This window comes from Budorcas taxicolor, chromosome 2, assembly GCF_023091745.1.
Source record: "Budorcas taxicolor isolate Tak-1 chromosome 2, Takin1.1, whole genome shotgun sequence".
NCBI lineage: Eukaryota > Metazoa > Chordata > Mammalia > Artiodactyla > Bovidae > Budorcas > Budorcas taxicolor.
The window spans coordinates 116,935,098-116,950,108 of record NC_068911.1 but is presented as its reverse complement, the minus strand read 5'-3'; the positions used below and the strand labels follow the sequence as shown (position 1 = coordinate 116,950,108).

Here is a 15,011-nt window from a genome sequence, read left to right as displayed (position 1 = left end):
TGAAGTCTTTCCAACCCTAAGTAGTGTCTTTAAAATCTTCCCCAACATTCCCGATGAACTTGTGGGGGGCCAGAGGCCCATGGGCTCCACGTGAGAGGTGCTGCTGGGGGGACACCCCTCTCAGTGGCATTACTGATGAGGGGGCTCAGGTCCTGACGTCTCCCTGTGGTGTGGACATCATGCTGTGCGGATATCTTAGCTCACAGCCCAGCCAAACCCCCCAGGTGAGCTGAGACCCTCAAAGACCCCCTAGAACATTTCCTCAGGGCTGATTGGAGATGGACTGGTGTAGATTCTAGAAGGCAGGAAAAGAATTGTCAGCCAGAGAAAGTGAGGGAGTATCTGGAGTTCTCCCACCTCTGAGGCCCAGTCCTCATGGTGTAAGAGCCAGGTCTGAGACCACCAGCCTCCTGGGAGAGGAGACAATCCCTGGTGTGAGACAGAACTGCACACCTTGGGGCGAGGGCACCCCGGGGGCACCACCCTAAAACAATACCACCTTCTCTGTGAGAGCTAATAACCATCAAGACAGACACTTACCCACCACCCCCACCCCTGCCTCTGGCTTCGGGAAAAAATGGATTATTTTTCATTCTTTGTTCCTCCCAACTCTCCCACAGGACAGCCTGACAGTGAATTGAGGTCAAGTGAACTATGCGGGTGCCTTAACTCCTCCTGCCACCTGTGTGACATGTCGCAGGTGACTTAACCTCTCTGAACCTAAGTTCCTCGGCTTTTTGGCTATGGCTATGGCCTCCCACTGCTACACAAACAAAAAAAGTCATCCCAATGTAAACCACCCAAGGAAAGACCGTTTAGCTTTCTATAACCAACAAATCAGAAAAGTCTATTTTTTCCTTTTATTACATAAAGTTAATTCACTATGGAATTCTGTTAATTAACAAACTGCCTTTGTGCAAAGAAAATATGGATATTTTGCTCTGTGGGTAGATTTGGTGGAAAAGGGTAATTTATCCAGTGAGAGGGAAAGTTAAGGGTCACCACGCATGTAAATCCTTCCCTTTGGGCAAAGATGGTGGGCCTTGCAAGGTAGGCATAGAGAAGAAAGCCCCTCACTTCTCCTGTAGCTTTGGCCCTGTCCCCGTCACCCCCACAGGGCTCAGCTGCCACAAATCCATCAGCTCCTGCCCAGGGGAGTGTGTGGATGACCATAGAGGATCCCCTGGGCCTTGCCCCGAGGCCCACTTGTCCTCTTCAGAGCCTGCAGTTTGTGGGGGAGGGTTTGTGCTAAAAGAGTGGGGGGGAGCCTTCTGAACCCTGACTGCCAACACCATGTGTTCCACAGACAGCCCCAGGTCACCCACCTCCCCAGGCCCCATGGCAAAACTGTGAAATCACACAGCGTCCTCTCCCACGGGCCAGCTCAAGAAGAACTCGCTCCTGGTGTTAAAGGAAACTTCAGTGTCTACTGGACAAGAAGTGTCCCTCACTGCCTCTTCCACGCTCACCCAGCAACTGGAACCTGCACCCAGAAACTGAGGCTAACTTAACGACAGGGGGGTTCTCTCCCCTCAGCCCTTCCATAGCTCTGATCCCTTCCCCCAACCAAGTAGGGCTGAATTTATAGATTTGGGATTGCTGTAAATTATCTTGTAATTATACCGCGCCAGGGCAGCTTCCCATGGCAGAAATTAAAAAGCAATTCAGGTAAATGATCTTTAGCTACAGCAGCACGTCCCTGTAGAACTCATTAAGTCCAGGGACCAAACGGCATACCAAAATAGGCTGTACCCCCTGCATGTCAAACGCTACCTCATTCTGGAAACACGAGACACAAGCAGGGGCAAGAAGGATGCCTGCCCATCCTTCACCTGCCTCTCACAGCAAATGCTCTGCACACCTGTCCAGGAGTCCCCTCCCAACACCCTATTGGGCTATCCCTCCATGACAACTCTGTGGAGATGCCCTCTGGGCAAGAGGGGACATTTGGGGGTACCCTGGCTCTGCAGAAGAGCCAGGGTAAGGGGCAGAAGATGGCTTTGACATGTACTGAAAAAAAAATCACATGGGAAATTACCCATTTGGGTTGCATTCGACATTTCCTCTGAAGCTTTAAATTCCAAAAGTCCAAGGACTTGTTTTCAAAATTTCCTTCATTGAACCTAACACTGAAAAGAGAAACGATTACACAGAAAGAAAGAACTGGAAAAAAAAATATGCTAACACATTAATGATGGGAGGCAGAATGAGGGAAGAGTGTGACCATGTTCATTGTGCTTTTCCACATTAATCAATTTTTCAGATTGCTTTAATAATCAGAAAACCATGTAAATATGTAATTTGCAGAAGTGCCCTGTTTGCTGCCCTTGTGACTGTCACTCACTCACTAAAGGGTGGAGCGGACACCAACTCTCTTGGTTAATTGTGGCAAGTGTGCATAAAGAGTTCTCGTAATGAGGGAAAGGCCCAGAAGTTGGGGGGACACAGAGTTCTGGGGCCCCAGGCCCACTGGCCTGCTTGCTAACATGCTTCCAAAGCCATTCTGTCCAATACCCCGAGCCACAGGGCATGCCTGCCCCTGGTGCTGCCCAGAATGCCTACCGAGTGCATGGTTAGCAGTGTGCCCACAGCACGATGGGTGAGGAACCAGGATCGCTGCCCAGAGGGTCTACTGAGGGCAGGGTTAGCACTGTGCCCTGGGTGAGGGGGCCCAGGATCACTGCCCAGAGTATCTACAGGGTTGTGGGGTTAGCACTGCACCCACAGCATGATGGGTGAGGGACCAGGACACCCTCTCTGGAAGGTTGTTCTCACCCACACACTTCTGTGAGCACATCACCTGCCAGGCACTGTTCCTCGGGCATTCCTGATACCCGACTACGATAATCCAGGTCCTCAGCAGGTGAGCTCTACAGATGGACACTGAGGCCCAGAGAGTGCTCCAGGTCCCATCAAGCTGGTCAGTAGCAGAGCAAAATCTTGAACTAGAGATTTCCCTGGTAAGCCAGTGGTTAAGACGCCGTGCTTCCACTGAAAGGGGCATAGGTTCAATCCCTGGTCAGGGAGCTAGATCCCACATGCCCTGTGGCGAGGTCCAAAAAACAAAAACTTGAACTAGGCTGGGTCTTACCCACGCAGCCTCCTCTCCAAGTCAGAGGCGTGGACACAGCAAACACTGACAGACCAGCAACTCACTTCTCCAAGGCCACTCTCTGCTCTGCCTCATGGAGTCAAAGCCCCCCAACTCCCACTGAGTCCTATCAATGGGGGCCCAGCCCAGGGGAGGCCCAAAATGACCTCGTCCCACTGCTGTCCAGTGGGGCAGGTCACCTGACGCCAAGGAGCCTAGAATGGGAGTTCACCTGCCTCTGGGGGTCTTAGCACAGACTCGGGGAATCTCCTAACGGGCTGGTTGGGGTAACACGGACAAAATGGATGCAAGAGAGCCTCCCAACAGCTTAACAAAGAAAGAAGAGTGAAGGAAGGGGGAGTGGGCCAGGTTACCCCCCTCCCAAGAGTGTGTGTGCTCTCCCCGATCCCCCCCAGGCCCTCCGGCTCTCATCCAGGTGTCCGCGTGGATCCCACCACACACCTGTGAGTCTAAGCTTGGGGTTGGACACAAGCTTACAGCCCCCGATGGCCTGACAGCCTAGACCGGCACGAGACTAAACACCCTCCCCGACGCTGAGGCCGCCGTCTCGGAATCTGGTATTTCTTCCATGGTGGAAGTTCACTCATCACACGGCTCAGCTAAGCCACAGGCCCATCCCTAATTTGGACATTTTTCTCCCAACAGCCAATCAATGTAGGAAAACACATCACATACCAGGTGGAGGAAACTCGACCCAGGAAGCCCAGGAGCCAGTGAACCACCGGGCGCGTCGGCCCCTCTGCGTCCCTGTAAGCATCCCTGGCCCAGACACCCCTGAGGAGCACCGTCCCCGTCACATCCTGGCGGCTGTCTGGCTGGGCTGGTGCTCTGGGCCCCGCGCACACTTTTCCCATCTCCCTGGGGGAGGGGGATCCTGGGTCTTGGGGAGGCATCTGAAACCACAGGCAGGCCACACACCAGTCTCTGAGTCGGCACATGGAAGCGCCTTCGGAAGGCCTCCCGGTCACAGACCGACTGAGACAACAGACGCTTCAGCCAACTCAGCGATTGCTCCTCTGGCCACTCAGGACCGCAGGCCTGGGTAGGATAGAGCAGCTCCTCCTCCGGGCCCGCAAAGTCACAGGGTGGCCCATCCTCCTTACTTCTTGCCACTGCTCCAAATATACAGCCCCTCACCGAGGGGAAACAAGTTCCCTCCTGCCAGGAGAAGAAGCCCGCCTCAGGCACCCACATGCTCTCCTTCTCCACTGAAGTTTTGGTCACAGCAGAACAAACATTCAGGCCACCCGGATCCATGCGCTGGCTGTCCCCGCAGACATTTGGAGGCCCGCACACCCACAGCCAGCCTACCTTTGGGGTCCTGGCTGGAGTCCACCCCAAAGAGAGCCTCAAAAAGGCTCTGCCCTCCCCAGTGTCATCCTCTGACGTTATCACGGGAGAGGGGGACTGATGTTCCCCAGCTGGCTCAGCAGTTTAACTCACTCAGGCTTCCAGGGCATCCCACTGGGATGAAAGCTCAGTCCCCCTCCCAGGGCCCCAGGGCTCAGTCACAGTGACTTCAGCAAACATGAGGGCAACAGCTGAGAGCTCACATTAGATGCGAAAGCAGGGTCTGGGTGAGAGAGGGGAAGGAACACTGTTCCTAAAACCCATCCTCATTCAAGTGGACTGATTCTCAGGGAGCCAGAGGGAACACAGATGCAGCTGAGAAAACCAGACTGAAGGCAAAATGGACCTGCTGGAATCTTTCTTTTGCTTGCCTTGGTCAATCCCAGTCTGTCCAGGGTATGATGCTCCAGGGGAAGTTGCTGAAGAAGGGCCCCACAGCAAAAGGATCAATGGCCTTCGTAGTTACACTGTCAGCTGCCACCCTAGCCTCTGCCTGTGCTCATGTTCTTTTTCTGTTCCACTTTTCTGCCTAGTGAACTCCTATTCATCCCTCAAGACCCAGCTCAGGCATGCCTCCTCCGGGAAGTCTTCCCAGCCTCTTTTCCCCAAAAGCAGGAAGAAGCATCTAGGGCTGACATCTCTTGAAGTCCTGACCATCCTGAGATGCCAGCCTTGTGCTTGTGAGTCCCTCCTCCTGGCTGGTGAGCTCCCAGGAGGCTTGGATGGTGGGTTATTTGCAAACTGACTGGTGAATACCTGCAATTAGACAAAGAAACTGCCTGTCACAAAGTCCCTTAGGTTTGCTATTCTTGAGGTGGACATTCATGGAGAATTCTCTATGCCTGCCCTTGGGCTTCAGCCTCTGGCAGAAGAACGGCAAAATGAAGCAAAATAAAGGGAATGGAAAGAGAACACGAAAGTGTTCCCAAACACTAGCATCCTATTAATATCACACTGAATTATCTGCTATCAGCACTTGTAAAGTGCAGAACAAACTTCACCCATCTGGAGATTACCCACCCCTAAGGGCAATTTTCTACCAACTGGAGCCAGGAGCTCAAAAAGACAAGATACCCCTGGGCCCCCAGAGTCTTTTTCCTAATTAGTATGTAATTCATCCATAGAAGAGGCCCTTACACCCTTATTCATTGCCCCTGGACTCTCTGTCTAGAAACAGTTCTAGCAGATTTGTATCTGTTGACGTGGGTATAACTTAAAGAGGGCAAGGGGCTGTGACTAGTCCAGAGAAGTAGGTTTATGAGCAGAAGACAGGAGGAGGGAAGTAGCTGTAGGAAGGAAGAAGGCCTGCTCTTAGGGCTCAGACAGACTCAAGTTCAAGTCCTGGCTGAATCACTGAGTAACTGGGTGAGTGTGGCAACAGGCCAATGAGTAGGCCTCCTGTAAACATCCAAATGCTTTTTGAATTAAATGGAATTGACTAACTGAATGTGGTCTTGAAGGAAACTTGGGACCCAGGGTGGAGTGGGGGAAGGGTCCCCTGCAGAGACTTGCTGTGAGCCTGAAGTCAGGAGGCTCAGAAGTCCTTTGTGGAGGGGTTGGGGAAACAGGGAGAGGTGAGCCCAGCATCTTGATGGACCCTGCTGCTCTTGCTGGAAGCGACACCCTGGCTCCCTACCAGAGAGCCCAGCCCCATAAGGACCTCCCCAGCGTCAGGGTCCAGTCTGGCTCCTGGCTTCGTGCTAAATGCCAGCAACATGCAGTGTCAGCAGAGGACCCAGCCAGCTGAAGAGCTCAGCCCATACTCTTGTCTCTGCTTTGGGCCCTAGCCACCTCCACTCTGCCTCCCAGAGGCTGTTGAGGGATACAGAGCTATTTTCTCCTTAGAGATGTCTTCTGGGATGGAAAAAAAAATCCCAAATGCAGGTGGCAGCCCTGTTGTCAGACTCAAGACAGGTGCCGTCACTTCCACCACCCACTCCCAGGCATGTAGGAGGCACTGCCACCTCCAGGGAGGGTGCTGGCACTCCTGGAGTCCTCGGGCTCTTCTACCCCCTCTCTGCTAGGGGCCGGGTCCTCAGGCTCAGGCAGCTCTGACCTCTGCCAAGTGTGGGCACAGGGCCACATGGTGTCGTGAACTGAGAACATGATGCCTGCAAAGCACAGAGCAGGCAGGGGCACTGGGTCCGGGACCCCATCAAATACCAGTCTTCTTGCTGTGGAGACCTGGTGGGAAAGTCTGGGGATCCCTCTGGGCCTCTTGTGGGACAGCGGGCATAAAGGCTTTAGAAAGGTCTATTCTTAGTAGGGGCCATGGCACCCGGCATCTTGCACCATCCTTAGACACAGGTCTCTTAAGTTTCTATCATATATGTATAAGTGAGAAGCTGATGATGCAGGACCCCTCAGAGGAGGCCCTAGGCAGGGGACTTCCCCCAGCGGGCAGACCGATGGTCTCAGTGTGGGAGGAGAACAAACAGAGGGACCAAGGAGCCATCTGGGTGGGGGGATGGGGCAGGGTCCTGACAGACCCGTGCTTAGCTGGAGAATACAGATGGTCAGAGGAGAAGAGAAGAGAGAAAGTGCAGCCACAGGGCAGGGAGCACCGAGGGGCACAGGAAGGGTGCAGGGGGAAACTCCCATGGTGGCGTCCCTAAGCTGACACTTCATTTCCAAGATCTCCCACTCGAGCTCAGGGTTGGCCGCGGCCAAATGTGGGTGAGGTTAAGAGGAAGGCTGCTACAGAGCTGGGTCCTCTTTCAGGGCAGGGCAAGCCACGGCACTCTCACAGTAATACCAAGAAATGATGTGTCTTTCTCATCTCTTATGTTTGGTCAGCCTCACAACTCCATGAGCCAGTATTTCCAAGGGACGAAAGCATGATGACACGCCGTGGTGCCTGGGTAAAAAAATACCCCTTCCAAGTGCAAGGCAGACCAGTGGAATTTCAACAAACAGAATGCAGAAAGGGCTTTGAGATGAGTTGTTTCTGAAAGTAACATTTCAGAGACAACTACATGTCAAGTTTTGGTGTAATATCTGAGAAGAACAATTCGCTTAAAAGACTATAAATATATTCCTCCACTTTCTAACTCCATCTTATGTGATGGAGGATTTCCTCCACATATTTCAACCAAAACAACATATCGCAACAGATGAAATACAGAAGCAGATAAGAGAATCCAGTTGTTTCTTATTCAACCTGACATGAAAGAGATTTACAAAAGAATCATCCCATTAATTTTTGTTTAATTTTAGAAAACACTTTTCATAAAAATGGAACCACCACTGTTATTTTGCAGTGAATTTAAAAATATAAATTTTTCTCACGTGACATTTCTAGTAAGGTAAATGTCAAGAGGTGTGAACCCCACTAGCATAAGATTTTTAAGGTCCTCAGTCACTTTTAAGGCACCAAAAAATCTGGGGGCCCATGATAAAGGACAGTAGGCACCCTGATCCTTGGCTCACCCTGGCAAAAGGGGCAGAGCTGGCTGGCCCAGCTCCCAGACCAGATGTGAAAACAGTTGCAAGGGGCGGGCTGCCTCTGCAGCTTCCCTGCATTCATCTGGCCTGAGATTGGGAACTTGCCGAGGATGACATGAGATTTGCATCCACAGCCACGTTCTCCCCATCACACCTGGCTTCTCCTCCCACTGCAGACCCCACTGACCTACAGCCGACCCAAGATGCAGAGGCCACAGCCTTCCAGAAACTCCGTGGCTCCTGCAGCTCAGTGTGAACTGGCCCCATCACAACTCTGGTCCCATGTCACTCCCAGGGGCTCTGCTCCCGATTCACCTGAAGCTGGTGGGAGGGTGGGTGTCTAGGGGACCACGAGGCATGTGCAAAGGACAAGTAGGATGCTCTGGCAGATGAGCAGAGGAAGGCATCTGGGAAGAGGGAGAGCCACGCCGAGAGGCAGAGGCTGGCATGTGCAAGGGACCGCGTGAGGCTACAGAGGTGAGTAGGGGCCACGCGCGCCCACAGAGCTTGCCCTTGGCCTGTGGCCCCTGCACTGATGTGGGAGCGGGGCAGGGGCACTGTCTGGAAGGCAGCAGTCAGGGTTAACTCACTCCCCCCAGATCTCTGAATGCGGTGATTTGCGGCTCCAGTTTCCGATGGGCTGCAGTTCCATAAAGGCAGAAGAGCCCTGTGGCTGAGCTGCCTTCTCTTCCGCTTAGTGGTGGTAAACGTTTCTTGATAAAGACGTACTGTCTGCAGAGACCCCTCCACACCCCAAAGGTAAGGGTTTAAGTGGCCTTATAACTGCCATTACTTATCTTCACAGTGGGCAGCGGGAGTCTGCTCAGTGGCGGCGGTTTTCATTTCACTGTATATATTTTTAGTGACTGGTTATAAATCAGGCTCATCCCTGGGGCTTGGGGTCTGAGGTCTCTGCCAAGCCAGGCCAGGCTGGAGAACCATCCCTCGTGCTTGCACTTCCGGCACTGATGGTCCTCAGGAAGGCAGGACACAGGGCCTTTGTCTCAAGGGTGCACCAAGGGGACTCTTGGGTCCCTCAGGCCTGTACCCAGCCCCTTCTCCAAGCAACAGCCTCTTTCCTGTCCTCCTGGGCTTGTCCCCATCAAACCCTGTTCTCTCAACGCAGCATCTGATACACTCATCCCAGGAGGCACAGATGTCTGGTAACAGCGCTGCTGCTGTCTTTTCCCTGAGGAATCACTATGGCTCCACACTCATCCATTCTTAAGCCATCAGAACCCACCTCTAGTGATGAAATTACTGAGAAGCACGTGGGAAAGGACTCCTAAACCCCCGGAAATCACGACCTCTGAGCCCCCACCACTTCTGTCTCTGTGACAGATGCTCAGTGGTCTCCACTCACACCCCCTTGCTCCCACCACTGTCAAGTATCCACACCCAGCTTGCAATCACTAGCACCTGGGGTTAACTGTCTGTGGGTTTCTGCCTGCAAATACCACTCCGCCCCCCTGCACTGGAGGTCGAAGTGACAGGCGCTCAGCTCCCTTTTCCTTGGGTGGGCTAGATCACGAAGGGTCCTGGAGTTTTCCCAAAGGATGAAACTCCATTAGTTACTGATGGCTGTCGATGGTTGAGTGACCCTGTACCTGTCCAATCTCATGTCCCCAGCCCCCTTCTTACCTCCTGATAAGCCCTGTGCACTAGCACCCCATCTCAGAGCTTCTGAGGATAACTTTGTATACAAGTGACCTCATACCCGGGGCACAGCCTAGGATGTCCCCTGGATGGATTGGGGAGGCTGGGGTGATCTTACTCCTCAAGATGCAGCAGTCCAGGGGGCTGGTAGAGCCTGGAGATCTAGTGGGCATGAGCCCGCACTTAAGAAAGGCAGGAAGAGACCAGGGGTGGGGACCAGGACGGGAGGGGAAACTGAGGACAGAGGGCCTGGTGCAGTTGAGAGTGGAGGGCTTGTTGCAGCTGAGGACGGAGAGCCTGGTGCACTTGAGGATGAAGGGCCTGCTGCAGCTGTACATATAAGGCCACCAGCAAGAGGCTGGTCCAGCAGACATGCATGGTGGCATCCATCTGCCCCAGGCAGCCACCCAGCTGTTCAGTTCTTGTACAAGCAGAGCCCAGAGTCTCAAGTCTGACCCTGGGCTTGGTTCTCTCCCTCCCAAGAGAGAAGCCAGCTGAGGGGGTCCGATTGCTCCCGGTGTGCAGCTGGGATGTTTCTGGAACAGAAGAGCTCAAGGCCATGGCCCCACGTCGTATCTTCCCTGCCTCCACCTCCTCTGGGAAGAGCTTTCAAAGGCCGCCCTTGTCCTGCCCCAGCCCCAGAGCAACGGAGCGCCAGAATCCCAGCACAGGGAAACACTGACTCCATTTTCCGTTCATTAGTTTCTTTAAGATCCCAGGAGCTCCTGACTCCTCCATGGGGACACGTGCACGAAAACCGTCCCTGACCACCCACAGCTCTGCCAGGCTCCTTGGTCAGGGCTGCTCCAGGCACTAACGGGAGGGTTCTAGCACCTTCCATCTGACACACTGAGAATCTCTGGAACCTCTCACAGATGTCACCCAGCAACATCACTGCAGCCATGGAACAGGCGACCCACTCTGGGCGCGATGACGTCAGAAACACAGAGTGGGGCCTGTGGTCCCCAATGCTGGCACTGTGGCTGGCCTTGCCAGAGCTCCCAGGGGGAAGGCTCCAGTCTTGACCACAGGCCCCAGAGGCAGGGTAAGCCTGTTCCCGTGAGAAAGATCAGCACTCGAGGAGCCACCCTTGCCCTCTGGTGGCTTGGAAACAGGGCATCTGGCTCCCTGGGGTTCCCCTTCAGCTCTTGCTCCTGGCACAAGGATGGTTGGATGGGGTGTGACAGCCACTGCCCCCCAGCACGGGCACAGCCAGAGCCTGCTCCTCTGCCCCTTCTCCTCTCCTGGCAGAGGAAGCGACTTCCACTCTGACTCAGCAGCACAGTGGCCTTAACCATCCTGGGAAACTCTGCCTTCCCCTACTAGGGTCCCCATTTCCTGTTCTCGGTGGTGTGGCCATTCATGGGAGGACGTGCCTTTCTCACCCAACTGGACCGTCCACTCCAGGAAAAGCAAACCTTGCCAGAGTGTCCCCTGCTGTGACCCAGTGACCACAACATCGCCTGGGACACACTAGACCCTCAATAAACATGTGTGGGAAGACAGGAAGGAGGCAGGGTTGGGGGGACGGAAGTTATCTGAAAAGCAGAGAAATCCAGCCAGAATCACCAGTATCTCCTTTGTAGGGGCTTCAAGTCACAGTCAATTCAGCAAAAACAGGGGTTTATTTGAAACAGCCCTCTCCTGCTCAAGGACTTTCAATGGCTCACTACTACCAAAGTCCGAATTCCTCTGTGGCACGTCCAAGCCTCCCCACACCTTACAAAGCTCTCTTGACAACTGCATCTCTCCTTCCACCCCTTCGTGTGAATCCCCCAGGCAAAGTAAGCCCTCTTGTCCACGTCCTCTAAGTAAGCCACCTCATTCATGCCGCTAGGCCACCACTCTTGTCCCCTTCTCAGCGCCCCCGCCCCACCTTCTTGGAGGAGCTGCCTTGGTGATGCCACCCACCTCCACCCAGAACTTTCTGGCATTTCTTCTCTAAGACTCTCACCTGGTGACAATCAGGTGCACTTTGTGTTCCTTCATGGGAGGCTCCAAAGGACAACGAAGGCTGGTGACAGGCCCAGTCACCCCAGGAGCAGCCCTGAGAAGAGGAAACTTGCTGCTTCTGCAGAGCCAGAGCTCTGACTGCACCATGCACCCGTGCGCCCAGCCCACCACGAGCCAGAGAGAGACAGGGGCAGTGTCTCAGTGATATCACTGGGGCCCCAGGTGCAGCAGTTCTGGCTTCCTGGGTTTGAAGGGCTGAGTGGGCTTCTATCAGCAGCAGTTCTGGCTTCCTGGGTTTGAAGGGCTGAGTGGGCTTCTGTCACTTGCCACTAAGCATCCTGACTCAGTTTCCATCAGAGAAGAGCCATCCTTTCAGGCCAAGATACCACCATCTTCCTGGATCTTCCAGCATCATGCATGACCCTCTTGGGGTTCAGAATTAAGTTCAGCTGCCTGCCCATCCATGGTCCCTGGCTAAGAGCTGGCCTGAAGGACAGGCAGGGGACTGGGGAGGGGGGAAGTAGGGCTCCTGAGCCATCCACTGGGACTCCCTGAGGACCGGCTGAGACCACGGAGTGGAGGGAAAACAGTGAAGGGAAGGGGCCACTCTGGGAACACCAGGCCAGGCCAGGGGAGGCAGGAGGGTGCGCCAGACCCCACAACCTGCACCAAGCTGCACTGCCACCTCCACCACTTCCCAGCAACTGCAATCCAGCCAGCACTTGCCCTCCGTGGATGCTGCTCTGAAGAAAGCCTGGGACTCCACACATTAAGCATCTAACGCCCACCCCTCCTTCAAGCCCGGCCCTGAGGCAAGGGCAGCATCCTGGCCTGGGGGACCCAGGTTAGCTCCTTACTGGGGTCCAGCTGTGCTCACTGTGTGGCCTCGGGCAGACTGCTCTCCTCTCTGGGCCCCAGTGGACCAGATGGTCCCACGGCCCTCCCATTCGGAAGCTCAGAAGAAGCTGGCCCTTCCCAGACAAGCATCTGATTTCCAGCAGGACAGGGACCCCTCTCTCCCGGGCCTCTGCGCCTCACCCACCTGGAGCAGGAGGAGGGGCAGCTGGGTCACCCTGGCCTGCTGGCAGGCAGTCTCTCCCAGCCCCGCCGGGCCCCCACCCCTGCTGCTGCAGAGCTCATAGCCCTGCCACGATCAATTATTCGGCATCCAAGGGAGGACGTAATGTGGTGATAAAGGACCAGAAGTGAACTGCAGGCTGGTGCTCCTTCTAAAGTGATTTACTCGGCTCCCCTCCACTCTCACACCCTTAATGTAATTATTTACTTTGTCATTAAACATCGTCCTTCTACTCCAGTGGTTTTTAGAGCTTCTGGAGCCTATAGACTTGATGAGGGAGGCTGCTCATTGGCCAGAGGCAGCAGAGTCCTCCCTCGGGGGCAGTGGTGCTCACGCAGCCCCAGAACTCATGCCTCATGCCGGGGTTTTAGGGCTATGACAAAGCCACTCCTAGACACCCCCAGGCACCTCCCTCACCCTCTCTTACCTCCTTCCTTACCTCCTCTCTTGCTCCCTTCCTTCTCTCTTAAAACCGAGATATAATTCACATACCATAAAATTCACCCTTTTATGGCATACAATTCAGTGGTTTTTAGTACAGTCACCATGTTTAACAGTCATCACCTCTATCTAATTCCAGAACATCTCATCACCCCAAAAAGGAACTCCATATGCATCAGCAGCCACCCCCATTTCCTTCTCCCCTCTGCCCCTGGCCACCTTTCATCTATTTTCCATCCCTATGGATTTCCTCATTTGAAACAGTTAATGTAAGGGGAACTCTGGCCTTCTGTGTCTGGCTTCTTTCATTGAGCATAATGTTAGCAAGGTTCATACCTTGCTATGGTATGAATACATTCAACTTCAAGGTGCTGAAGTATGTATGAGTATTTCATTCCTTTATTTTACCAAGTAATATTCCATTATGTGGATAGACAACATTTTATCCATTCACTGGCTAATGGACTCCTAGGTGGCGCCAGTGGTAAAAGAACCCGCCTCCCAATGCAGGAGACGCAAGAGATGCAGGTTCGATCCAGGGGTCGGGAAGATCCCCTGGAGTAAGGAATGGTAACCCACTACAGTATTCTTGCCCAGAAAATTCCATGGACATAGGAGCCTGGCAGGTTACAGTCCATGGGGCTGCAAAGAGTCAGATGCAACTGAGCACAGCTAATGGGCATTTGGGTTATTTTCATTCTGAGGGGCTATTATGAATAATGTTGCTATAAACATTCATCTACAAGGTTTTGTAGAAACACATGCTTTCAGTTCTCCTGGGTAGATACCTAAGAGCGGAATTGCTAGGTCCTCCCTCCCTCCTTTTACCATCCCATAGTCAGCCCTGAGCTGGCAGAGCTGGGGGCCTGGCATGAGGGCGCCCCTGAGGGCAGAGGTCAGCTGGAAAGCACCACACTACTCTGGCCACTAATGGCACAGCCAGGAGTTGCCACAGGCCCCCTGAGGCAGGTGAGGTCACCCTCCCATGAGAATAGTGACAGTAGCCCCCTGCTGGCCACATGCAGAGCCTCACCCCCTACACTGGTGAGTCCTGTCACCACCACTTCACACTCCTGTACCCGACTGAAGGCACCTGTTGCTTTCCTTGGCACCAACGCAGCCTGGAGAAATGTGATCAGTGGGCAGACTCTGGACCAGAAATGGGACAAAGTTTCTCTATCGCATCCAGCCTCACAACTCGTGCGTCTGGCAACCTCTGCTTCCCTTTCTGACCCTCTTCTCCCCGGGCTCAGCTGCCCCAGCCCCTGGTACTCAGGTGCCTACAGCTGTCCATGGGGAGGGTTCTGGCACCAGGGAACCTAGGTCACAAAGAAGGATGAAGGACAATGTGGGCCTCTGCAGGAACCCAGAGGCAAGGTGATGGCTAAGGGTAAATGTAAGGTTCTGGCTTGGGAGCGGTGAGTGCTGTCCTGCCCTGCCCAGCATCACCCTGCTCTGGCTTCACGCACAAGGCTTCATGTCCAGAATGGCAGGGATGGAGGACAGCACAGAGTTCAAGCCTGCTGTCTATCACCAGCACCACACCAAGCCCGAGCCCTCCTCTCGAATGCGGCTGCTCAAAGGGGATGAAAAGTCAGATGTGGCGTAGTGCTTCGCCCTGTCTGGTGTCGGGACTTCAGGCAGCCCAACTCCCCCACACACAAGCTGGCAGTCCACACCCACTGGGAGCAGCGGCAGCCTGCACACAGGGAAAGGGCCAAGGGAAGTTTTTTCAAGACGGAGCCCCTCCAGCCCCCTCCCTCCCTGCTTGCCCCCAGAGACGGGGCTGCCTAAACCTGGCGTGTATGGTAAGCCAGCTCAGTCGTGGGTGACCCTGTGCAAGTATGGACTACAGCCAGTCAGGCTCCTCTGTTCATGGGACTCTCCAGGCAAGGATACTGGAGTGGGTTGCCATGCCCTCCTCCAGGAGATCTTCCTGACCCAGGGATGGAGCCTGCATTTCCTACGTCTCCTGCA

At 54.1% G+C, this 15,011-nt stretch overlaps 1 protein-coding gene across 1 annotated transcript in view; it reads right to left on the bottom strand.

Annotated features, from left to right (window-relative positions):
* GLI2 (GLI family zinc finger 2) overlaps positions 1–15,011 on the bottom strand; it is a 189,413-nt gene that overhangs the window by 162,757 nt on the left and 11,645 nt on the right. The window lies entirely within an intron of this gene.